We start from the raw sequence: 24,358 nt of genomic DNA, 5'->3' as shown, positions 1-24,358 counted from the left end.
AGAAAGGTACCTCCTTCTTTGATGACCCGTTCTTTCCACTGGGATCTCACTCGTGGAGATCTTTCATTTTTTTTTTCCCCAGAGTGTCTTGGCTTTCCATGCCTGAAATACTCTCATGGGCTTTTCAGCTGGATCCGCATGCCTTAAGGGCTGATTCTGAGGCCAGAGTGCTGTTTAGGACATCTGCCATTCTATGGGTCTGCTGTGTATCTCACTTCCCATGTTGGATCATTCTCTCCCTTTTTGATTCTATCAGCTAGTATTTGCAGACACTATTCTTGTTTATGTGATCCCTTTGGTTCTTAGTCCTATCATTATGATCAATTGTGCACAGAAATTGATCACTGGGACTAGTGAGATGGCATTGGTACATGCCACCTTGATGGGATTGAATTGGAATCCCCTGGTATGTTTCTAACTCTACCGTTTGAGGTAAGTCAGCTTGAGCATGTCCCGAATTGCACATCTCTTCTAATGAAGAACTGGATTAAGGATTCCTCTGGGTTGCCTTTAGAAATCTCTCTTTTTTTTTAAATAATAGGTAAAATCCAACAATTTTATGTAGTACAAGCGAGTGGTATTTATCCCACGTAAGCAAGGCTGTCAGCATTTTAAAAAATCAATAAATTGGACATACTACACAAACTGCAAAAATGTTAAATGGTTACATCAACTTTTGTAAAAGATATTTGGCATAAAAAAACTGAGCAAACAAGAAACAGAAGAGAAATTCCTCATCTAGATAAAGAATATCTACCAAAACCAACTTTAATAGTGAAATTGGACAGTTTTCCCTTAAGTTGGGGAAAGGCGGAAGTGTCTTTTTCTCACCACTACTTTTCAATATTATGGTGGAATTACTAGACAGTGCAGTAACACAAAGAAAGGATACAAAATGCATACATATTGGGAAGGAAGACATAAAACTGCTAGCAAATGTCATTATTGCATGTATAGAAAATTCAAAAGTACATCATAAGTACCCCTGGAACAATGTTAGTGTAGCAAAGTGGCGAATTACATGTACAATTTAATTGTTGTTCCATGTATGGGTAAGAGCTAGGATTTGAAATTTAAAAACAAAATTAAGCATCATTTAAAATTGCATCAGGTTAAAAAGCAAATCCCAATCGGTGTCTTTTAACTGGAAAGTTCAGGCCATTAACGTTCAATGTGACTAATGAAAAGTGGTAACTTTGCCCTGCCATTTGCCAAAGATAAGTTCTAATATATGCTTTGAATTCCCTGTGATCTTTTGCTGTGAGGTTTCCTTCCTTTATCTTCTTTCATACTGATGACCGTGTTTCTGTGTTTCTGTGTGTAACACATCTTTAAGCATCTGTAGCAGGGCTGGACGAGTGGCGACAAATTCTTTCAATTTCTGTTTGTTATGAAATGTCTTTATTTCACCTTCATTCACAAATGATAGCTTTGCAGGATATAATATTCTGGGCTGGCAGTTTTTCTCTCTTAGTACCTGGGCTATATCTCGCCATTCCCTTCTAGCTTGTAGAGTTTCTGATGAGAAGTCAGCAGTGAGTCTGATTGGCAATCCTCTGAAAGTAATCTGACGTTTCTCTCTTGCACATTTTAGGATCTTTTCTTTATGTTTCACTGTGGAGAGTTTAATTACAACGTGTCGTGGTGAGGATCTCTTTTGGTCGTGTTTATTAGGGGTTCTGTGAGCTTCCTGTACTAGGATTTCTCTGTCCTTCTCCAAACCTGGGAAATTTTCTGCTAATATCTCACTAAAAAGGCCTTCTAATCCTTTCTCCCTCTCCATGCCTTCAGGAACTCCTAGAACCCGAATGTTGGTTTTTTTAATAGTATCCTGAAGATTCCTGACAATATGTTTTAGATTTCTAATTTCCTCTTCTTTTCTTTGATCTGACTGTATCCTTTCCTGTTCTCTCTCTTCTAAGTCCGATATTCTCTCTTCTGCTTCACCCATTCTGTTTGTAAGGCTCTCTATTGTGTTTTTCATTTGATCTATTGAATTCTTCACTTCAGTCACTATCACAGTTTCCTGTTGTACTAATTGTTTCGTTTCATTTTGATTCCTCCTTAATATTTCATTTTCACGAGAGAGATTTTCTATCTTGTCCATTAAGGCTTTATGTAGTTCAAGAATTTGTTTTTGAGAACTTCTTAATGTTCTTATCAATTTTTTGAGATCTGCTTCTTGCATTTCTTCTATGTCATCATCTTCATAATCTTGAATTGGGGTGTCTTTTTCATTTGAGGGCGTCATGGTGACTTCCTTGTTTTTATTACCTCGGTTTTTGCATTTGTTATTTGGCATATTGGAGATATTTGGTTTCTTCACTGTGGTGCTTTTTCTTGTTATACTATGACTCTAGATTAAGTGGACTATCTGTTTTTGATGGAGCCTTAGGGCTTGAGATGGGTGTGGCCTGAGAGCTCTGTTTGGTGTCCCAAAGGTGACACTCCCAGGTTAGGAGTGGTAAATCTCTCTTTCTCTCTCTTTCTTTTTTTGATTCAAAAGGGAAGTAATTCCGCACAGCTGAACGAAGTTGGAGGTAGTTAGCAGGCAAATGATATACCCACAGGAGCCAGAGATCGGAAGCTCTTTCCCAAGGACCACACAGGGAATCTGTTTGGCCCTCAGAGTGGGTTCAAATTCTCCTTCAGTCTCCCACTGGGTTGCCAAAGTTACGGAATTGTAGTGTCTCTGGAGAGTACTCAGGTGAATTCCGTGAGTTCTCTCCCCCACCGTCTCTTTTTTCACAGTCTCAGTTCAGTAGCACCACAAATTTACTAGGTCCTAATCTCCTGTTAATTCGCCCCGCCCAGAGTCAGGGTTTTCTGCTAGGCTCAGGGCCGGTGCAGACCTGAGGTCGCTCTGCTTATGATGTATGTCCAAGATGGCGCCTGCTCTTTGTCTTGCTCGCCCTTGAGAGGTGAGCAGAGAGAGAGAAACCCGTGTCCGTACCAGTCACCTTTTTTTTTTTTCTCTCTCTCTCTCTCTTCCAGTTAGCTTGGTGAACTTTTCCCCCCCGGGGGTCGTTCCCTCTAGTCTCCTCTCTCTGCTTGCCTGCCGGTGTCTCGGGCTATTGAGGTTCGGCTCACCTTGCGTTCCAGCGCTGGTGTGTTGAGTCTGCCGCTGGTGTCCCGAACTGTGGGCTCCCACGCTCTCCACACAGGTCTGCTGTGAATCACGCGTTCTGGAAGAGTTTCTTCTGCTGTTTCCTCCCCTACTCTTCCTTGAACCTGCAGTATCTCCACTTTTATTAAACTATCTCTCCCTGGACTATCAGTGTGCTCCCTTCCTATTCCGCCATCTTCGTTTTTTGGTTTTCTAATTTCTTCTTGTTTTTATCTGATTGTATAATTTTGTGTGTGTCTTTTAAGTCTGATATTCTTTCTCTGATTCACCAATTCTGTTGTTAAGGCTCTCCTCTGCGTTATTTTTTTTTTTTTTAACTTTTATTTAATGAATATAAATTTCCAAAGTACAGCTTATGGATTACAATGGCTTCCCCCCAGTAACGTCCCTCCCACCCGCAACCCTCCCCTTTCCCACTCCCTCTCCCCTTCCATTCACATCAAGATTCATTTTCGATTCTCTTTATATACAGAAGATCAGTTTAGCATACATTAAGTAAAGATTTCAACAGTTTGCTCCCACACAGAAACATAAAGTGAAACATACTGTTTGAGTACTAGTTATAGCATTAAATCTCAATGTACAGCACACTAAGGACAAAGATCCTACATGAGGAGTAAGTGCACAGTGACTCCTGTTGTTGACTTAACAAATTGACACTCTTGTTTATGGCCTCAGTAATCACCCTAGGCTCTTGTCATGAGCTGCCAAGGCTATGGAAGCCCCCTGAATTCACCGACTCTGATCATATTTAGACAAGGCCATGGTCAAAGTGGAAGTTCTCTCCTCCCTTCAGAGAAAGGTACCTCCTTCTTTGATGACCCATTCTTTCCACTGGGATCTCACTTGTGGAGATCTTTCATTTAGGTGGTTTTTTTTTTTTTTTTTTTTTTTTTTTGCCAGAGTGTCTTGGCTTTCCATGCCTGAAATACTCTCATGGGCTTTTCAGCCGGATCCGCATGCCTTAAGGGCTGATTCTGAGGCCAGATCCACTGCGTTCTTTATTTGTTCTACTGAATTCTTCATTTCATTTTTATTTCTCTTTAAGATCTCAATTTCCTGAGCAAAAAATTCTTTCATGTCCTGTATAGATTTCAGTAGTTCATGCATTTGCTTCTGATTACTTCTATGTAATCTTATGATCAAATTTTTGCATTTCTTCCATCTCTCTCTTCTTCTCACAATCTGGTAGTGAAGTGTTGTATTCTTTTGGGGGCATCATGTTGTCTTCCTTATTCTTGTTTGTTGAATTGGTACATTTGTTGTTTTGCATTTATGGAGATACTCATTGGTTTCTTCTTCTTCTTCTTTTTTTTTCCCCTGTGGTGACTTTTATCTTTGCGCTAAGCCTCTGTAGATAAGTGAATTTTCTACTTTCAGTGAATATCTAGAGGCTTGTATTGGGTGTGACCAGGGAGCTCTGTTTGGTTCTCCAGGGTGAAAGGTGTGTCTAAGGTGACAAACCCAGGTTTGGTGCGGTTAATCTCTCTCTCTCTCTCTCTAATCAGAAGGGAAGTTTATTCTTCTCAGCTGAGTTCCTCTCCTCAAAGGAGACCAGTGCCTGAGCACTAGCCCTGGTGGGTATAATACTTGTCTGTTCTGCCCCAAGGACCACACAAAGGATCTATGTAGTCTTCAGGGTAAGTTCAGATGCCCCCGCAATGTCCCTCACCAGGTAACCAGGAAGCCTTGAGCATGTGGATTTTCCCTCAGTGACTGCCCAATGTTCCAACCACACCATGAGTTCTCCCACACAGCCTCAGTTGTTGTTTTTTTGTTTTTGTTTTTTTTTTTTTTTTTTTTCAAAATCCCAGCTCACAAGCCTCCCATAGTCACGAGCACCCACCCTCCTGTTATTTGTCCCCACCAGAGTCAGGAGTCTCCACTTGGCTAGTTGCTGGGTGTGGACATGAGCTGGTGCAGCTGTTATGTATGTCCAAAATGGTGCCTGCTCTGTTGGCTTGTTACAGAACGCCACTGTAAGGTGATCAGGGAGAGAGAAATGTGTCCCTCCATTTTTTTTTCTCCTCCAATTTGGCAGGTACACTGTTCCCCATGGAGATCCACCCTGGGTTCCCTCTAGGCTCGTTCTGCAGCTTTATTGCCAGTGGTTTGGGCTGCTGTGGTCTGGTCTCACCTCACTCTCCAATGCTTGTATGTAGGTTCTCGGCTGCTGCGGTCCTGAGTTGTGGGCGTCCATGCCTTCCACATAGGTCCATTGTGTCCCTCTAATTTGCATAGTTTCCTCTTGTTTTCTCCCTAACTGTTCCCTGAGACTGCATTCTCTCCACTTGTTTAAAGCTATCTTCACCTATACTAGAGCAGTAAGCTCCCTCCCTACTCCACCATCTTGGAAATTCTCACCTCATAAACCTTTTAAAGATCCATCATATGCATGGATTTCAAAAATTTTTGCATCAAAATGAACTTATCTTTTATTTTAATTTTTCCATGAATTTTTCAAGTTATCTTGTATATTGAAAATGGTATTTTAAAGAATTTCCTTTGACTCTGAGGCTTTAAATGTTAAAAATCCTGGGTTGACGCATGGGAGACCAGGAAGAAGCACCTGGCTCCTGGCTTTGGATTGGCACAGCACTGGCCATAGTGGCCATTTGGGGAGTGAACCAATGGAAGGAAGACCTTTCTCTCTGTCTCTCTCTCTCTCTCTCTCTCACTGTCTATAACTCTGCCTGTCCAAAAAAAATTCTGGGTTGAATAATTTTGGAGATATAAATAATCAAAACAAAATTATGTATAGCTTTTTGGCAATTAGTAAACATAAGTATTTTATTGGAAATACAAGTTTTAATGACATTGGTGGGGTTTATGCAGTTTTTAAATATAGTCATAGATGAGTATCGTTTATTGCTTTTCTAATTTTTATTGCTGTAAGCACATCAATAAATCAATGGAAATGGAAAGATAATTTATCATTAAATTCTTGAAATATTTTGAATTGTTTGCCAAAAATTACAGTTTTTTTTTTACCCAAAATGATTTTTTTTGTAATCCATCAGCTTGTAACTCTGTTACACCATCCTTCAGTTTTTTGAGGGCAAAAATTGGAAACCATCTGACTTAGGATTTTTACTTAGCCATTCACTTTCCAATCACTAACACCAAGACTTGGAGTACACCCAGAGGCTTGTCCATCTCAGAGGACTGCTTCATAGTGAGATTAGGGCTGGGAGACAAATTGGCCTTTCTCTTGCAGAGTGAGGAGAAAGAAGGGAAAAGAGACAATCTACCTGCAGCACAACTTTGAAATTCGATGATTATTTACAGCCCTTGTCTCTACTGTTGAGGAACAGATTTGTTTTTCCTTCTTACTATTGTTGAACTCTTTACTTAGTGTAGGATTAATTTTATGAGTATAAAGAATAATTTGTAAAAATTAAGATTAAGTCATTGTAAAAATTAAGAGAAGGAATCGGAGAGCAAGGAGGATGAAGGGTGGGAGTATCACTGTGTTTCTGAATGTGTATATATAAAGTACTTGAAATTTGTCAACTGCTGCGTTCAACATGGCAGGCTGTCAGGTTAATCAACATTGCATGGATTTAGGAAGCAGATTGAGATTAGAGATTTTGCTATGGGGAAACTAGGGGACCTCTGTCTACTGCCAGAGGTGGAGGCAGAAGCAGAGGCCCAGATGTCTGGTTACTTCAAGTATTTATTATCAATGGTGACATGATTGATTAATCATAAAAAGTGTTCAGTTTCATGGTTGTAGAATTTTATTATGAGGGGAGTTTAAGCATAGTGAAACAGGGAACAAGGGAGAGTTTTTGTGTTTACAGGAAAGATTTATTTGCTTGGATGCTGGGATTAAGAGAACTATCATGATGTGGAGGAATCTTGAGGAGGACTAAGTATTAATTGGGGCGAACTCTGCTGTTTTACTGGAGCCCACAGCATTTCCTTGGCTGCTCCAGCATCATGTCAAATGACCTTTGCCATTGTTAACATAACTCTACTACTCACCTTTGCAATGTGGCCAAGTATGCCTTCAGAACTCAGGCCATGTGATAGTCTCCAAAATCTAGGTCTTAAGCAGAATTTAGGGCATGCGGTGGTCCCTGCCAGTATACTTTAAATAAAGTAAAATAAGCAAAGAATACTGTTTGCAAGTACAGTACTGGAAATGGTTTCTGTTAAACATCACAGGTACTTACATAGTGTGAAGATTGCTACTCTAGATAATTTGGCTTATGATTTTTGTGGTGTTGCAAAGAGAACTCCCATTGCTACCAATGCCAGTCTTTTGGTGGATGTAAATGACTTCTCAGTATAGGTGCACTCACCCATCACATCAGCTGTGTACTTTTTTTTAATAGAAAACTTTTATTTAATACATTTCAAAAGTACGACTTTTGGATTATAGCAGTTCTTTCCCCCATAACCACCCTGCAAACCATCCTATTTCCCACTCCCTCTCCCATCCCATTTTCCATTAAGATTCATTTTTGATTATCTATATACAGAAGATTAACTCTATACTGAGTTAAGATTTCAACAGTTTGCACCTACATGGACACACAAAGTACTGTTGGAATACTAGTTTTACCCTTAATTCTCATAGTACAGCACATTAAGGACAGAGGTCCTACATGAGGAGCAAGTGTACAGTGACTCCTGTTGTTGATTTTAACACTTACCACTCTTATTTATGACATCAGTAATTACCTGAAGGGCTTGTCATGAGCTGCCAAAGCTATGGAAGCCTCTTGAGTTCACAAACTCCAACCTTATTTAGACAAGGTCATAGTCAAAGTGGAAGTTCTCTCCTCCCTTCAGAGAAAGTTACCTCCTTCTTTGATGGACTGTTCTTTCCACTGGGATCTCACTCGCAGAGATCTTTCATTTAGGTCATTTTTTGCCATAGTGTCTTGGCTTTCCATGCCTGTAAAACTCTCATGGGCTTTTTAGCCTGATCTGAATGCCTTAAGGGCTGATTCTGAGGTCAGAGTTCAGCTGTGTACTTAACCAATGTCGCTCCCCGTCTTCATGGAGGAACGACACTAAACCCTGCCTAGGCTTCATATCCGAGTCACGGCACCATTATGTCGCTCCCCCTCTTCGTGGAGGAACGACACAGGACCCTGCGCTGTTCTTTTGTCTGCTCGGCCCTTCCCGGGTTTGCTGCTGGTTTTTCCCAGGTTGGCTACCGTCCCTTCCACCTCCGTGGAAGGGCGGTTCCCCCTGTCACTTTCCCCACTTCCACGGGGGAGCGGCACACCGCCAGCCGGCTCTCTCGGGGGCTGCACAGGTGTTCCTCTTAGATGTTCCCTAGTGCATGTTGTCTCTCTCCTCCTTTATAGTCCTCTTCCACCAATCCCAACTCTGCTACCCACACGCCGAGTATGCTGCTCTCCTCCAATCAGGAGCAGGTCCTACAGTTTATTGGTTGAACTGGAGGCAGCTGTGTAGAAGCTGTTTCCTCCTCTCCCAGCACCATATTGTGGGAGAGCAGATGCATAGAATAAGTCTTAATTCGAGTAACAGTCTAGTCCGAGTTGCTCCCCACAAGCCAAACCATACCTTGCAATATGAGTCCAAAGAGAAATTTACAAAGTTAAGAAAACAGAGTAGTCTCCTCTTATTTATAGTTTTACTTTCTCTGGTTTTAGTTACCTATGGTTAATTGCAGTCAGAAAACATTAAATGAAATATTCCAGAAACAAACAATTCAGAACTTTTAAATTGTGCACCATTCTGAATAGCTTCTTCCGTGTCTCCCATGCTGGTGCAGGGGCCCAAGCACTTGGGCCATCTTCTACTGCTTTCCCAGGCCATAGCAGAGTGCTGAATCAGAAATGGAGCAGCTGGGACTCGAACCAGTACCCATATGTGATGCCATCACGGCAGGTGGCGGCTTTATCTGCTAAGCCACAGTGCTGGCCCCTGTACCCTCTCTTTAGTCATGTAGTAGCTGTCTTGATTATCACATCAGCTGTCTTGACATCTGAGTGCCTATGTTTGAGCAACCCCTGTTTTGTTTAGTGACCACAAAGCACAGGAGCAGTGAATGTGGCAATTTAATGGGTCAAAGGGAAGCTGTAAAGTTCTTCTTTTAAGAAAGAAGATGAAAGTTCTGGACTTAATAAGGAAACACATTCTGAGGTTGTCAGCGTCTACAGTAAGTTGTTGCTATTAATCCCTTTCTGTGCCTCATTTAGGATATGTATAGGTAGGAGCAGACACAGTATGTGTAGTAGGACTTGACACTATACGCTTTTTCAGGCATCCACTGGAACTCTGGGAGAGTAGCCACTGTAGATAAGAAAGGCCTACAGTTCAATCTATACAAGCATTTGGCACAAAAGAAAATTTAGAACTTAAAAATCAACCTAAGTTTTTTGAGGTAAAAGCAGTTTAAGGAAGATGAAAATCATCCCTCAGCATCAGAAGTCATGGGTGGTATTTTGTTCTGATATCTCAGTGGAGAAATCACGCTGACTTCACTTGCCTGAGATTAAAGATGCAGAAATACTCATGTATCATTTCCCCAATGATATGAAAAAAGCACTCATGCAAAGAAAGTGAGCTGAACACATCCACATTTGAATAGTCTAATCAGAGATATATCATTTGCTGGATAGGCAGTTCAAACAACACAAAGGGAGAAAATTGTGTTTTTCTCTCTCTTCCTTCTTCCCCTTCCAATAAACTTTCAAAAATTTATACTGAAATTCCAGAAAGTGGTCAGTTTGCAATTCCTGCTTCAGAATGTAGAAGAGACTTTTGCGTTCTCTTGTCACAATCCATTTCCAAATTGTTTTATTCTGTAACCTTGCTTGGAAGTCAAGGCTAATTGAATGAACTGGAAAAAAGCAAATACATATACAAAAAAAAAAAAAAACACACAAATCCCCCTGCATTCATCTAAGGCATGCTGTTAGCTTGTAGACTGCTCTTGTTAGTATCTTGCTAATGAGGTCGCCTATATATTCCAGGATTTAGCTTTTCACTCATTTGATGAAGGTTATTTGAATAGACTTTCCCAGCATGGAGCTACCAGGTACAAATGGCAGCCTCCATTTGTAAGGGATTAGTAATCAATATGCTCTCACTTCCTCCTCTCATGTCATCACATCAGTCCAGCTGAGAGAGAAATGAGCTGAGGGTCCTCCCGCTGTGACAGCAATTGTCCGAGTCACCTGTTTGTGTAGCAGTAAGGATGTAAGGGCTTGGAGAGGGCCTCTGCCCTGAGACAGAGTGAGCAGAACAGATTGTGGCTGGGATTCCATACCTAAATACCCTACTCCTGCTTACCTCTAACCCTGAGATCAAGGCAGGTGGGAGATCAGTTGTTTAACTTAATTCAGCAATGGGTTTGGAGACAGGAAGAGCAGGTTGTTCTCATAATTCTTTTACCACCTGTAGATGGGAATACAAAGGGAAATGACCCATGACAAGCAACCTTTCATTCTCCCTCTTCAGCACGTGTGTTGGTCTGGGACAGCAGATGAAGGGTAAAAAGAGAACAACAAGCAACAGTTCACTCAAACTGTTTTCCCAAGTGCTTTGAAAATTCCAAGGCAGTGTTGAGAAGAAGGTTTCAATAGATGAAAGGGAAATTTTCTCTTTTTCTCAAATGATTTTCAGGTTTATCTGGGGGTGGGTAGGAGGAAGGTGATGACTCCTTTGGGTTCATCTGGCATTCAGAATGAGATGGCTCGGAAGGGTAGAAGAGGCATTGTGAGAGGCGAGCAGCTGACGGGGAAGAGCTTAGCAGATGTCTTTGTTCATGTTTCCTCAGTGTACATCTTTGAGCACCAACACTAGATGATTGCAATCATTTCTTGTGTGGTTTTGAAAACCACAGGTGCCCAGGATCCATCCTTGAAGGGTCTACAACAATAGGTAGGGGGTGGGGATCCAGGTCACCGTGGCGGAGGATATTCTCTCTGGCACAGCAACAACTTGATACTCTACAAATAGATTATAAATTCTCTTGTTATTTTCTTCCTTCCTTCCTTCCTTCCTTCCTTCCTTCCTTCCTTCCTTCCTTCCTTCCTTCCTTCCTTCTTTCCTTCCCTCCCTCCCTCCCCCCCTTTCTTTTTTAAAGATTTATTTATGTAGTCAAGTGGCAGAGAGAGATAGGTCTTCCATCTGCTGGTTCATTCCCCAAATGGCTACAGTGGCTGGAGCTGGGCCCATCCGAAGCCAGGAGCCAGGAGCTTCATCCAGGTCTCCTATGTGGGTGCAGGGGCACAGGCACTTGGGCTTCACTTGCTATGCCACAACACCAGCCCATCTCTTATTATTTTCTAAGATGTGACTTGGATGGTGGCTGGGGATACCTGATGTTCATTAGTGAAACCTGGGCCTGTGTTCTGACATTGTACTGTGGTGTCTGGCTTGTTCTGGGGATTTGATCAAAGTTAGTAGCCTTTTTTTTTTTTTTTTTTTTTTTTTTGACAGGCAGAGTGGACAGTGAGAGAGAGAGAGACAGAGAGAAAGGTCTTCCTTTTTCTGTTGGTTCACCCCACAATGGCCGCTGCGGCCGGTGTGCTGCAGCCAGCGCAACGCGCTGATCCGAAGCCAGGAGCCAGGTGCTTCTTCCTGGTCTCCCATGCGGGTGCAGGGCCCAAGGACTTGGGCCATCCTCCACTGCACTCCTGGGCCACAGCAGAGAGCTGGCCTGGAAGAGGAGCAACCAGGACAGAATCCGGTGCCCCGGCTGGGACTAGAACCTGGTGTGCCAGCGCCGCAGGTGGAGGATTAGCCTACTGAGCTGTGGCACTGGACCTTTTTTTTTTTTTTTTGTAAATAAACTTCTAATTTCAAAATAGTATTAAATTTGCAAAGCAAAAATTGTGAAATAGTACAAAGAATTCCTATATAGGAACCCTATATCTAGCTTCCTCTATTAACATCTCATATTAGTATTTTTGTTACAATTAATGAATCACACCAGCTTCCCTTAATTTTTTTTAAAGATTTATTTATTTATTTGAAAGGCAGAGTTATGGAGAGGCAGAGGCAGAGGCAGAGAGAGATTCTTCCATCTGCTGGTTTGCTCCCTAGATAGCTGGAGCCGGGCCTATTAGAAGCCAGAGGCCAGGAGCTTCTTCCGGATGTAGGGGCCCAAGGACTTGGGTCATCTTCCACTGCTTTCCCAGGCCATAGCAGAGAGCTGGACAGGATGTGGAGCAGCTGGCACTTGAACCAGCACCCACATGGGATGCTGACGCTTCAGGCCAGGGTATTAACCTCCTGCACCACAGCGCTGGCCCCTATTTTTTTTTTTTTTTTAATTTAAACTCCTTGTATCCCTCCCACTCCTCCTAGCTTCTAGTAATCAACATTCTGTGTTCAGGCTGAGGTTTTGTTGTGGTTTCCATGTCTGAGGGAGAACACACAATAGTTGTATCTGTGTCTGGCTTATTTTGCTTTACATGATGTCCTCTGCTTCCATCCATTTTGCTGAAAATGGCAGATTTCTTTTTTATGGGTAAATAGTATTCTATTGTCTATATTTACCACATTTTCTTTTTTTTCTTTTTTAAAAGATTTATTTATTTGAAAGACAGAGTTACAGAGAGAGGTAGAGCCAGAGAGAGCCAGAGAGAGAGAGAGAGAGAGAGAGAGATGTCTTTTATCCACTGGTTCACTCCCCAGATGACTGTAACAGCCAGAGCTGAGCTGATCTGAAACCAGAAGCCAGGAGCTTCTTCCAGGTCTCCCAAGAGGATTTAGGGCCCCAAGGACTTGGGTCATCTTCACTGCTTTCCCAGGCCTTAGCAGAAAGCTGGGTTGGAGGTGAAATAGCCAGGACTCGAACTGATGCCCATTTGGGATGCCTGCACTGCAGGCTGGAGCATTAACCCGCTGTGCCACATCGCCGGCCCTTACCACATTTTCTTTATTCATTCATCTTATGATGAACACTTTGTTTGCTTCTATATTTTGGATATTGCAGTGTGAATAGCACTGCAATGAACATGATGAAACAGGTATCTCTTTGATAAAATGATTTCATTTCTTTTGGATATATCCTGTAGTTGAATTGTTGGATCACATGACTTCTATTTCTAGATTTTTAAGAAAGTTTATAATTTTTAAGAAAGCTTTATAATTGTACAGTAATTTACATTCCCACAAACATTGTGTAAGAGTTCCCCTTTCTCCACATCTTTGCTAGCATTTGTTACTCTCTTTTTGGTAATAGTCATTCTGACATGGGTGAGGTGATATGTGGTTTTGATTTGCATTTCCCTGATGGCTAGTGATGTTGAATATTCTTCCATATAGCTAGCCATTGTATTTCTTCTTTTGAGAACTCTCTGGGTCTTTTGACTATTTCTTAACTGGATTGGTTATTGTTTTTCAGTTTTTTGAATTCCTGATATAGTCTGATTATTAATCCTTTGTCAGATGAGTAGCTTGCAGATGTTTCCAGCCATTCTGTCGGATGTCTCTTCACTGTGTCCATTGTTTCTTCTTCTGTGTAGAAGCTTCTGAGGTTGATATAATCCCATCTGCCTAATTCTCTATTGTCACCTGTGCTTTGGGGTCTTATCCAAACATCATGGCCTACACAAATGTCTTGTAGTGTTTCCCCTGCTTTCTCCTAGCAGTTTCATAGGCCTTATATTTTCATTCATTTTTCATTGATTTTTCTTCTAGTTGACAAGTTTATTATGAAAAACCCCGTGGTGCTCTTTTGTAGTAGCATCACCTTGCAGGAGAGGGAAAACAGTTCTGTTCAAAACAACTCACCAGGTTCTGACAATAACAAAGAAAAACATGGGCATGAGGTTTGAGAGAGGAATAAACTGAGTGCAGACAAGTCATGCAGTTAAATTAAATGGTATCCTTGAAAAGAAATACAGTGATTTCAAAGCTCACAAGTAGGGGGAAGACTTGGTACTTATTTTTAAAAAATGTATATTAAGCTCCAATGATTGTTTTCTGCTATCCTTATCTACAGTCATGTTGAGTAAAGCTGTAGCTAAATGGAAGTTAAGTCATATTCACAAGGTTAATGTTTTCATCTTATCTTCGAAAGTCTCTCAGAGGAAGCAAAAGTAACTACAAATAGCACTATGCCAAAAACTGATTTCTTGTCCAACAATGGTGCTTTAGTATGCAATGTACTGCTTCATTTTAAAGTGGTCATGACTGTTGATAACAAGGGACTTTGTATTTTTATATGACATATCTTTTGGTCCCTGTGAAAGCAAATTTTTTAAACTTTATTTTATAAATATAAATTTCTAAAGTACAACCTTTGGATTATAGCAGCTTTTTCCCCCCATAAGCTCCCTCCCATCCATCCCATCTCCCACTCCCTCTCCCATCCCATTCTCCATCAAGATTCATTTTCAATTATCTTTATATACAGAAGATCTACTTAGTATTTACTAAGTAAAGATTTCAATAGTTTGCACCCACACAGACACACAAAGTATAGAGTACTGTTTTAGTAGTAGTTTTACCATTAATTCACTAGTACAACACATTAAAGACAGAGATCCTACATGGGGAGTAAGTGCACAGTGACTCCTATTGTATATTTAACAATTGACACTCTTATTTATGACATCAGTATTCACCGGAAGCTCTTGTCATGGGTTGCCAAGGCTATGGAAGCCTTTTGAGTTCGCCAACTCCAATCTTATTTAGACAAGGTCATAGTCAAAGTGGAAGTTCTCTCCTCCCTTCAGAGAAAGGTACCTCCTTCTTTGATGGCCCATTCTTTCCACTGGGATCTCACTCGCAGAGATCTTTCATTTAGGTCATTTATTTTGCCACCGAGTCTTGGCTTTCCATGCCTGAGAAACTCTCATGGGTTTTTAGCCAGATTTGAATGCCTAAAGGGCTGATTCTGAGGCCAGAGTGAAAGCAAATTTTTGACACTCTGTAGTTATTGTTACTTTTCCCATTTCCAGTATATGGTTCATAGCAATATTGTACAAATTTAATGGCAATGTGGTACAAGTACTCTGTTACTCTTCCCATATCCATTAGGTTGTACATGGCTCATGGCAATACTGCACATTTAAAATTCCATTATAGGAAGTAGTCTGGGGTATGACAAATAGCATGTGGCTAGCCTCTACAAGGTACTGGATCATTTCAGCAGGAAGGAGCATTTTAGAGTGTCAAGTTCCATTCTTGCAGCTTGGCTACTGCAATGGTAGCAATAGTTTGGAGCACTGAAAATTGTTACTGCATTCTAGTCGCAGCACTAGTTATCTCTCCATCCCCAGCTGTTGAGCTCTAGACACCAACGTGAGGCTATTGACATGATTAACTGTCTCAGAAATATCTTGCCCGAAAGTGTAACCAGCTCATCAAGGAGATAATACCTAACCACCATGACTGGGTGTGATCCCAGCAGGTTGCCATACATTGGACCCTCATGGGGAAATTCTCTTAGGTGATTGAGTGTTCTAATATGATCTAGTGTGTTTATAGATGGCGAGGGGCCCTCCATCTGAACAGATCTGGCTATCTACCAAGACAGCAAGTGGGAGATTGTCAAAAAGAGCTGTAAAATTTTTCTAAGCATTTTCATTCCAATTTTTTTTAAACATTCATCCTCAAAACCATAAACTTATGTGATCTGCTCTCAGGATTCCCTCCAAGAATGGTGATGCATTCACAGTAACAAACCTTAAGAGCTATAGGTAGTATAAGTGTTTCAATGGAAAAATATCTTCTGTCAACATAATCTCACATAAACAAGTGATGTATATCTGGTGATTTGCCACAAATTCTAAACAGTTCCATGAGATGGTGAAATTGTCCATACACATCTCCACAGTGACTGCACCTCAAACCTCTTGCACACTGGTTTCTTTCATCAGGATTTCTTTAGTCTTCTCGCAGAGACTCTAGACCTGGGACTATGACACCTGCTAGCACTTGTTCAGCTGCTCAATCCACTGGTCCAGCTCCTTCATGAACACGTTCTCATCCATGATGCCACCTGCCTGAACTGACTGCTACTCTGTGCTGCTGCCTACAGGTGGGACAGATGCACATGTTGGTTGTCAGGCACTGGACCTGACCACTGGTTCTCCCTGCACTGCTTGCTCTTCCTCCTCCTTCACTCGCTGTGGCTCCAGAGCTTGGTTCTGTAATCTTGAGTTGACATTTGTTACCTGGTGAGAGTGAGGGATCTAATTTCATTCTTCTGCATAGGCAAGCATAATAAACTTATCTTCCTTTCCTTTCCACTTTTTAAAAAAGATTTATTTTACTTGAAAGTCAGAGTTACAGAGAGGCAGAGGCAGAGACAGAGACAGAGAGAAATCTTCCATCCACTGATTCACTCCCTAAATGGCTGCAATGGTCAAAGCTGTGCTGATCTGAAGCCAGGAGCCAGGAGCTTCTTCTGGGTCTCCCAAGTGGGTGCGGGGACCCAAGTACTTGGGCCATTTTCCACTGCTTTCCTAGGCCGTAGCAGAGAGCTGGATCTGAAGAGGAGCAGCCAGAACTCAAACCAGCTCCCATATGGGATGCCAGCACTGGTTGGAAGTTTTTTTTCTTTCAAGACCTTGAATATATCATGCCACTCTCTTCTGAACTCTAAGTTTTCTACTGAAAAGGCTGCTGTTAGTCTGTTAGGTTTCCTTTATGTGTAATTTTATTTTTTTCTCACTGTCTTTATTATTCTTTTCTTGTCCTTAACTTTTGACAATTCAACTTACTACACTTTGGAGAAAGTCTTTTTTGGTTGATTCTGGTTGGGATCCTTTTGCTTCCTGTATCTTGATTTCCATATCTTTTTCAGGACTTGGGGAGGTTTCAACAATTATTTCATTCAATAGATTCTCAATGCATTTTTCCTTCTTTTCTCTTTCAGGTACCCTTATAATATGAATACTTGTTTAAGAGTACCACATATATCCTTTTAGGCTTTCTTCATTATTCTAGATTGCTTTCTCTACTCTGAGTAATTTCAGAAGTCTTATCCTTAAGAAATTATTTCTTCTTTTTGATCTATTCTGTTGTTGAAGCTGTCAATTGTATGTTTTATTCATTGATTGGAGATTTCAGTTCCAAAATTTCTGATTCTTTTTGATGATTTCTATTTCTTTGTAGAATCTCTAATTCATATGATACATTGTTTTCCTTATCTCTTTGAATTATCTATCTGTATTCTGTTGTATCTCATTGAGTTTCCTTAGGATCATTATTTTGAATTGTTTTTCAGCCATTTCATAGGTTTTCTTCAAGTCAGGATCTATTTCTGGAGAACTGTTGGATTCTTTTGGAAGTTTCATGCTTCCTCACTTCCTTATATTTCCTGTATCCCTAAATTAATGTCTGCTCAACTGGTTTAGTAATTCTTTCCCTTTTATGAAGTAGGTTTCATTGGAAAAGACTTTTTTGCGGCTGGCGCCGTGGCTCACTTGGCTAATCCTCCGCCTGTGGCACCGGCACCCCGGGTTCTAGTCCCGGCTGGGGCTCCGGATTCTGTCCCGGCTGCTCCCCTTCCAGTCCAGCTCTCTACTGTGGCCCGGGAAGGCAGTGGAGGATGGTCCAAGTGCTTGGGCCCTGCACCCACATGGGAGACCAGGAGGAAGCACCTGGCTCCTAGCTTTCGATCAGTGCAGCGCACTGGCCGAGGCGGCCATTGCGGGGGTGAACCAATGGGAGGAAGACCTTTCTTTCTCTCTCTCTCTCTCTCTCTCTCTGTCTAACTCTGCCTGTCAAAAAATAAAAATAAAATAAAAAGGAAAAGACTTTCTTGTTTAAATGGAGTATGGGATGTCGGTTGGGTAACTTAGTTTTCGTTCTGTTTGATCCCAGAAGGGTAACTTCTGAGTTATTTCTTCATCTGTAATCAATGTCAGCATGTCTGTGAGTGCTGGGGTTGTATAATCTATAGCAGTTTGTGGAGGTAGTCATATGACTTTGAAGTAGACATGTGTTTCTAAAGATGTGTGCCTTCAGCCACCATAGAGGTGGGTATAAATTACATGAGGCTTTGTTATGGCAGTAGCCATAACAGTAGTCCTGGCACTGTGGGACACAGGGGCATGTCCCCATTTCCACCGGGTGAGCCTAAGTGATGCTGGGATTTGAGCCACCAATATCTGTGTCCTTGGAACTGTGTGATGTGAACACGAATTTCCCCTGGATTTGTTGCTTGAGTGATGCTGGGGCTCACAGCACCACAAGCCCTAGTCTCAGCCCTGGATTCTGTGAACAGGACCTTACCCCTGGTCCCATGGGGTCAGTAAAGCTGAAGTTGGGGATTGTGCATGGGTAAATATGAGCTTGGAGCAATGAAATGTGGATAGACTTGACTGTGGGGCAGGAAGGGTATCTTGTCCAGGTCCCACAGGATTATGCTGAAGTATGGATTATGCTGAAGATTGGATAATGGTAATGATGGCCCTGAAGCAGTGAGAATGAAGATAGAGTGTTCCCCAGGTCCCACTGGGCTAGCGCAGGTGTTCTCTAGACTCACAGAGCAGACAGTCAAAGTTCTAGAGCTGTAGAATGTGGTGGAGATCTTAACTAGGTCACAGTGTTGCACATGCAGGCCATTCTGGGGCTTGTGCACGGGCAGGCATGGGTGGAGAGCTGCGGGCCCTAGATAGGGATCTCCTCAAGTCCCAAGGGGAGAACTCAAGTGATTGTGGAATATAGCTCCAACAATCCCGGTCTCTGAGCTGCAGGGCTTGGAGAGAAATTTACCCACAATTCAAGGTGGTTGAATATAAGGCTCTACACTTGCCTCTACCAAAGAGAAGAATCAGAACAATAAAAGAAGGATCATATTTCTGGATTGAGTGAGGGAAACAATAGTAAAGGAGTGACAGCCAGTCTAAACAGTGGAGACTTGGAAAGCAAGTGGAGACAGAAGAACAATGTACGCCGCATCTCTTACCCCGGATCCCTGGACTGGGAGACACCATCTACTGGTTCACTCCCCAAATGGCCACAATGGCCGAAGCTGGGCCAAAGCTTCTTTCAGGTCTCCCATGTGGGTTCCAGTGCCCAAGCACTTGGGCCATCTTCTGCTTTCCTAGGCCATAGCAGAGAGCTGGATTGGAAGTTGAACAGCCAGGACTCCAATCGCACCCATACAAGCTGCCAACATTGTAGGCAGCAGCTTTACCCACTCACCACAGTGCTGGCCCCTAAAAATTTTTTAAAGTAATTATTTTGAGAGGTAGTGACAGAGAGAACAAGACAGACAGAACTTCCATTCAGTGGTTCACTCCCTAAATGCCTGCAATGGCTGGGACTTAGTGTGCGGCCAAACGTAGTTCTCCCATGTGGTTGACAGGAGCCCAATCACCTGAACCATCGCTGCTGCTGCCCAGGATCTGCATATCAGGAAGATGGAATCAGGAGGTGGAGCTGGAAACCAAACCCAGGCCTTCTGATATGGGACATGGACATCCCTAACCAATGGCTTAATTGCTAGTTTACATGCCCATCCTGCTTTTATTTTATGGGTGAGAAACATTGCAATAGACCGAGTGTTTGTGCCCCCCACCTTGCCCAGATGCATATGTGGAAGCCTTAATCCCCATTGTGATGGCATTAAATGGTGGGACATTTGGGAGGTGATAGGTGATGGGAGTGGAACCCTTGTGAAGAGCATTAGTGCTTTTGTAAAAGGATCCCCAGAGAGGTCTCTCTGTGCACCGTGTGAGGATACAAGACATCAGCAGAGTGCAGCCCAGAAGGGAGCCCTAGCCAGAACCCACTCCTGTTGGCACCCTGTTCTCAGACTCCCAGCCTCCACAACCGTGAGAAATAGGTTTCTGTTGTTTTTAAGTCATTCAGTCTCGGGTGCTTTATCACTGTAGCTGGAGCTGAAATTCATATTTCTAATGAATAACTTTGGACATTGCAGAACTGAATTTGTTGTTATATATGTTATAAGTAGTTCAATGTTTACCAATTTTTAAGGAACCTGCTTGATTTTATTTTGCCAAAAAGAAATCTTAATTTGTATGTAGCTGAATCTATAAATATTTTCTCCATATCTTCATCTTTGGTTTATTCTTAGAAAGACCTTACTTATCTCAACATACAAAAATATTCACCTGTTTCTTTATCTGTGTCTTTTCCTCATATGCTTTTTTAAAAAAGATTTATTTATTTATTTGAAAGGCAAGTTACAGAGAGGCAGAGGCAGAGCAGAGAGAGAAAGAGGTCTTACATCTGCTGGTCCACTCCCCAAATAGCTGCAACACGTGGAGCTGGGCTGATCCAAAGCCAGGAGCCAGGAGTTTTTCCCAGATCTCCCACACAGGTGCCAGGACCCAAGCACTTGGGACACCTTCCACTGCTTTCCCAGGCCAATAGCAGAGAGCTGGATCAGAAATGGAGCAGCGGGTCTTGAACCAGCACCCATATGGATTTCGAGCACTGCAGACAATGGCTTTGCCCGCTACACCACAGCACCAGCCCCATCATGTGCTTTTAAAAAATTTATTTAATTTATACAAATTTCATGCATTTCATATATTCAGATTTGGAACATAGTGATCCTTCCCACCCTTCTCTCCTTCCCACCCACGCTCCCACTCTTCCTCCTTCCTATCCTGTTCCCACTCTTAATTTTTACAAAGGTCTATTTTCAGTTTACTTTATACTCATAAGATTAACCCTACACTAAGAGTTCAACAAATAGTATGAAGAAAAAACACTGCTTCTCAACAGTAGAGACAAGGGCTATAAATGATCATCAAATCTCAAAATGTCAATTTCACTTCCATGCATTATATTTTAGCTACTTTTATTAGTTACCACAGATCAGGGAAAACATATGGTATCTGTCTTTCTGGGATTGACTTATTTCACTCAATATACCTTAAATAAAAATTTTTTAAAAAGCATGTGAGGAAAAGTTGCATCTGTTTTTTTGCAAAAGACAGGATTTGTTTTCTCTCCTCTTCTCTTCCCATCTCTTCTCTTCCCTTCTCTCCCCTTCTCTCCTTTCCCGGTCTCTGAGCTGAGTTATTATTGTCTTACTGGTTTGTAGTAGGTTGTTACATATTCTAGACATGAGTTAGTGTTGAGTCACTGTTGATCTTGTGTCTAATCAAATTGATAGTAACATATTAATTCTAAAATTGTTTACATAATTTAAAAAATGCATTACATATACAATGTCATTTTAAATATTTTTTTTCTAATCCTTATACTTTTTCTTGTCTTAATATACTGTCTACCACCTCCAGTACAATTTGCATAAAAGAAGAAAGAGTGGATTTCCTTGTTTCTTTCCTGGTTCCAGGGGCAAAGAAAGCTTTCAAACTTTGTTATGATCTATTTGATGTTTGTGTGTGTGTGTGTATGTGTGTGTGTGTGTACTCTCCATTAGGTTAAATGTCAATGCAGGCAAGTTATCCCCTTATTTATTTTTTATATTTATTTATTCATTTGAAAGCCAAAATTAGAGAGAAGAGAAGGGGGGCAGAGAGAGAGAGAGAGAGAGATTGAGAGCTTGAGATTTCCATCTACTGGTCCACTCCCCAAATGGCTGCAATAGCTGGGCCAGGCTGAAGCCAGGAGCCAGGAACTTCCTCCAGGTCTCCTGTGTGGGTAGCAGAGGCCCAAGTACTTGGGTTATCTTCTGATGCTTTTCCCAGGCTTTCAGTAGTGAGCTGGATGGGAAGTGGAGCAGCCAGGACACGAACTGGTGCCTATTTGGGATGCCAGCATTGCAGACGTTGGCTTTACTCACAATGCCACAATGCCAGCCCCCAAACTCCTTACTTCTTAAGCATACCTTTAAAAACAACTAGACTCTTGGAAAACATTAAGAACAGCAAGTACAAAGGTCCGGGCATGCAAACTACCCCATCTCTCCTGGGAAAGATTAATTGAATAACTTATTGAGACACTTAAACAGAAGACAAGTGAAATTAAAGTGTTTAAATGCACTAAAACATGAAAGGAGTGATAATATCTCCAAAGGAACTAATTACTGCTGCACCTTCTTCTGGCCAGCAATATTGGAAGGGCAGGGAACATTAAAAACCAAAGTAAACTTTTAGTAGACAGATGGGTCATAAATATCAAATGTATCCTCTCAGTGGAGGCAGGAAGTCTCCTGCAAGGTGATCTATACTACCAACACTTGGGCACACGGCTTCCATATGTCAAATAGTTTATAAGATGGCTTTACTACTCTTAGCCCAAACTTGGCATCCAGCCTCATTACTACAGATGTGTAGTTTGATAAATGATGCTTCCTTCATTATTTCATGGTGCTTGATTTATATGTTTTCATCTTAAATGAGCCTGCAGATATATTGGTTTAAATTATTTTGTTGACCTGAGATTGAACGATACATCACTCAAATCAACACACACACACACACACACACACACACACTGGTAAAAGTAGTAACACTGAAACCAAAATCAACAGTGTAAATAACCATCCATAAAGAACCCTATGCAGAAGTTCATTTGGCTGTAAGTTAGCCAAGTTTTCCCAAACAGGAGAAACCATTTTCAAATAAATCTATAAAGAAATAACCATTCTGGTTTTGTTAGTTTGAGTGGCAAAACCAGATGAGGAAATTTCATGGAAGAGACAATGGGAGCATGACCTTGCTTAGATTTTTGGATCTGTAGAATCCATTCAGGGGTCACTTTTAGGCTGACTAGATTAACAAATTAATTGTGAAAAATGCAGCATAAGTAGCATGGTGGCCCTTTAAGACTGAATTTTCAACACTTCATAATTTCTGTCATGAGGGGACAGTGACCTGTGTCTTCATCTGGAATGAGTCTCACAACTTTGTTCCAATACTGGAATAACTAGAAACAAAGAACTCATTTGAGAAGTCCACAAATACTGACTTATGATGAGTACTTCAAAAAGTTCACACAAAAAATGAAATTAAAGGAGGTAAGCTTATTTTGGTGCAAAAATTTTTTTTGGAACCCGTGATGCATAGTTTTCATAATGCACATTTCTTTTTTTTGTTGTTTTAACCAATTTTTATTTATAGAATATAAATCTCTTCAGAAAATGCATTCTTTCATTTAGTCAATGGTAAAAAGTCTTATTAAACAGGAACAAATCATCACTTATATTTGAACAGAGATACAGATCTTTCAAAGTGTACGAACATGGAACACAAAGTATAGTTTTTACTTAAGCTGTTTTTAAGTTTCTTCCCTGATAGCCCCATTTTGACAGTGGAGCAAACTGTACTTGAATGAAAAGTAGTAAAAATTCAAATTTAAACATGAAAATATGGAATAACAACAAAAAAACAACAGGAAGTATCCTTATTATCAAGCAGATTAACAAGTTTACAGACACATAGAAACTTTCTGAGGCGTATCAGAACACGTAAATCAAAGGTTGCATTCATTTGAGAGGTACAGTTACATGTTCAGTGCTGAGACTATTTGTAGCACTTACAGTATATACAAAGCAGTATATATAACCATGGTTCACATTTGAGAAACACAGATTTAAGCTTTTTGAAACAATTTGCCAATTTAACATTATAGCTAATGCAGAGACAACTACTCACTTCATATTTTTTTTCTTCTGAAACTCAATAAGCAACTTATCATTTAAGCACATGGAATAATGCTATGTGTTCTTCTTAATAACAGTAAATTTTAAAATACAAATACTTTGTATCATGGAAACTTTACCTAGCTGTACAAAGGCTCCAAATACAGTACAGTCATAAAGTTTCTTTTTAGATTCATTAATTTATAGTTATTTTAGTACAGATAAATGCAGGACACTACTCTAGATTATTGGGCAACAAAAACATCAGTGTGTCACTACCTGTTTTTAAGTACGAGCACACCACAACCACAACCATGGCAAGCAGATGCCCTCACATGTCCTCCATGGCTTCTGGGGTTCCTTTCCATGTCACAGGCGCTAGTTTAATGGATCCCGTCAGGTCTCAACCTATCTCCATCTCTGAAAGTTTATTAAAAATTTTGAAATTTAACTAATGGAACATCTACAGTCTCAATAAGCTAGTTTTTTCCTTACTCTTCACTAACTAGTTCAAATACAATACATAATGTTTTAAATTTTTGTAGACACCTTATTAAAATGATTAAAGGTATCTAAAATACCATTAGTGGGTAAAATATTAACCAAAAAATGACACTAAGAGTATTTTTGAGACTATTTTTTTCCTAACTAGAAAAGATATTGGATTCGTAATGAACACAGATATAATGGCACTTTAACCCTGCTGTTTTACAACATCAATAATAAGAATAAATTCATGAAGCACAGAAAAG

At 41.0% G+C, this 24,358-nt stretch overlaps 1 protein-coding gene and 1 pseudogene across 1 annotated transcript in view; one reads left to right on the top strand and one right to left on the bottom strand.

The window, feature by feature from the left end:
* The window catches only part of B3GLCT (beta 3-glucosyltransferase), a 263,730-nt gene that overhangs the window by 155,895 nt on the left and 83,477 nt on the right, over positions 1 to 24,358 (top strand). The window lies entirely within an intron of this gene.
* Positions 15,152 to 16,191, bottom strand: LOC100354070 (serine/threonine-protein phosphatase 2A catalytic subunit alpha isoform pseudogene; annotated as a pseudogene).

The sequence above is a fragment of the Oryctolagus cuniculus genome, chromosome 9 (assembly GCF_964237555.1).
Source record: "Oryctolagus cuniculus chromosome 9, mOryCun1.1, whole genome shotgun sequence".
Taxonomy (NCBI): Eukaryota; Metazoa; Chordata; class Mammalia; order Lagomorpha; family Leporidae; genus Oryctolagus; species Oryctolagus cuniculus.
The sequence above is the reverse complement of the archived record's forward strand: the minus strand, read 5'-3'. Positions and strand labels throughout refer to the sequence as shown.